Source organism: Mobula birostris, chromosome 13, assembly GCF_030028105.1.
Source record: "Mobula birostris isolate sMobBir1 chromosome 13, sMobBir1.hap1, whole genome shotgun sequence".
Lineage (NCBI taxonomy): Eukaryota > Metazoa > Chordata > Chondrichthyes > Myliobatiformes > Myliobatidae > Mobula > Mobula birostris.
In genome coordinates, this window is record NC_092382.1 from 66074683 (window position 1) to 66077525 (window position 2843).

Here is a 2843-nt window from a genome sequence, read left to right on the forward strand (position 1 = left end):
TCCATCATTTTGTGTGTGTTGCTTGGATTTCCAGCATCTGTAGATTTGCTCTTGTTTGTGACTGAAGGTAGAACAAAGGTGATTTTCTCAACAGCTGATGTAAAAGATTTTGATCCCTTTCTCCGAGTTCCGAATCCTTGCATTTGGATAGCTGGAGCTCAGCTCTGTCTGAGGGATACATTAGCTCACATTCCCTTTTCAGCCGGAAGCTTCCCGGGGCCCGTGTACGGATCGTGGGGCTGAGAGAAAGGGAAGAGAACAGGACTGTCCCAGTATTGCGGGCCACGGTGTCCGCAGATCACAGCAATTAACCCTCAGTCGGTGTTTAAAACTTACGTCCGGAGATATTCTTACCTACAGCCGATCTAGCTGGGGCCTTTCTGTACTGCGCGCATGCGCAATATTCGGGAACGGCTCAACCCTGACGCCTGCGCATTTGATCGATGCTTCAGCGACAGCGAAAATTGTTCACGCAGAGATTTCTGAGTAATCACGGTGCCATTGAAAGTTTCTGCAAGTACCGGTTCTATGTCCATACCTCAGTTTTTTTTTTGTGTGTAGAAAACTCAGCAGCTCTTTTAACGCAGAAAGCAGCTCCCATGAAACAATACAATTAATATCAGCAAACTTTCCGCGTGTCTAATGCCAAAGTAGAACTTTCTTGCAAATGCAGATATGAAACACAAGAGATTCTGCTGTTGTTGGAGATATAGGCACATATACACAAAGTGCTGGAGGAACTCTGCAGTTCAGGCAGCAACTAAGCAGAGGAGTACACAGTCTAGGCATGCTGAAAGGGCTCGTCCTAAACGTTGTCTATTTATTCCTCTCCACACATTCTGCCTGATCTGTTGATTTCCACCAGTATTTTGCAGAAATTAGCCACCTTTTTTTTTCAATCAAACAGTTTCAAAATGTTTCTGATCTTTCATTTGTATCCACATCCTGCTAGTCTGACTCCTCTTCTTTCTTCTCCTTGTAAACTCTAGGTCCCATCTCTTTCTGGAGCCCCAAAAGCCCTGACTCAGGCTGACCACTCTTTGGTTTCTGACTCTGCACCATCGAAGATTCACTCACTAGTCTGCTGTTAGACTTTAGAGGCGAATTACAACAACCCAGCTGTCTGAGACACAGTCATTTGAAATGAGTGAAAATGGCCCAAAACGTTGAAAAAAAGCAGGGAAGAAGGAGTTTAACCACCTTAGTCCGGAGCCCTGGGGAACGGCAAAACCACAGTGAGCTCATTGGCTTATTCAGCCTGGAGAAAATCATGAAAGGAATTCATGCAGTTGTACAAGATGATGAGAGTCATTGATCATGTGGATAGCCAGAGGCTTTTTCCCCAGGACAGAAATGGCTAACACGAGGGGGGCGTGGTTTTAAAGTGCTTGGAAGTAGGTACAGAGGAGATGTCAGAGCTAAGTTTTTTAAACAAAGCGTGGTGTGTGGAATGCATTGCCGGTGACGGTGGCGGAGGCGAATACAACAGGGTATTTTAAGAGTTTCTTAGATTGCTAAATGCAGCCGGTAAAAATAGAGGTCTCTGAGGTAGGGTAATTCTAGACAGAGTCCAGAGTAGGTTACATGGTTGGCACAACATTGTGGGCCGAAGGGCCTGTAATGTGTTGTAGATTATATGATTCTATGAAGTTCAAAGGAAATCTCTTCTCCGACGGAATGGTGACTAGTTGCAACCTGTCATCACAGGGAGATTGAGAGCGGAGGGGCAGGGATTGGTTTTAAAATACTGATATGGAACAGAAACATGGGCAGGGACCAGATGGGCCGAGTGGCCTCTGTAGTGTACATTGTGAATGTGGTAGAGACAGGAAGTACCTGAGACACAGGATTTGATACAGAACTGATTTATCTTTCACAGATCCAGAATATTAAACACCAGTCTAGTTTAAGGCTAACATCAGCAGAACAGACTCCTCCAATGCTCAGTGACCAGGGTTCAGTCTTGGGTGCGATGAGCAGCCACAAGCACTGCAGAATCTGACAGTAACAGTCCCTCATGAACCTGCAGCTGCCTTCAGTCACCGTGATGGTTAAACATTTGACACAGAGCTGATTTGAACTTCCTCCCTGATGTGAAGTTGCTGGTGTTGCAGCAGTTGGGCTGATTGAGTAAAACTCTTTGCTCACTCCGGACAGAAATGTGGCCTCTATTTATTGTGAACTCACTAGAGCATCACAAGGTGGGTTAACTGAATGAGTCTCTTCGCACACACGGAGCAGGTGAACGGCCGCTTCCCAGTGCGAAGCTGCTGGTGTATCTGCGATGGCCGACTGAATCCCTTCCAACTGAGAGCCAGTGAATGACGTCACACTGCTATCAACGTCATGGCAATGTATCCAATCAGATCACGGACATGGACACGTGATCGGGCTCTCCTTGTAGCGAGTGGAGCGCTGTCTTCTCCAGCATCTCCGCTCCACATTCAAGGATCGGCGGCATTCAAGCGCTGGTGAACTGACAGATACAGCGGAACTAACGTGCTGTTGTGTTTGTGATTCCTATACACAAATCCTTTGACTTTTCTGCACTGTTAAAAGTTTACAAAGCACGTCAGTGAGTGAAGGACAACATTTCAACTCAGATAATTTTAGTCCCCATGGTGCCTTCCGATAAAAACACTGTCACAACTCAAAACAATTTGGAGGAACAAGATTTCATCATCCTACTGGCTACAGTTCCGGCATCAGGCACAATATCAAACTCTCTGTTTCTCTAACTGTATGAAAATGGATCATTCCTCCCCTTCATCAGTCTGTGACTTGGCTCAGTTTGTCTGTCTCCTTCGCATTCTGAGCATGCTCCACACACCCACTACGATCAC

The 2843-nt window shown here is 46.0% G+C and overlaps 1 protein-coding gene across 1 annotated transcript in view; it reads left to right on the plus strand.

Moving 5' to 3' along the window:
• Positions 1-2843, plus strand: part of LOC140206916 (uncharacterized) — a 79112-nt gene that overhangs the window by 61656 nt on the left and 14613 nt on the right. The window lies entirely within an intron of this gene.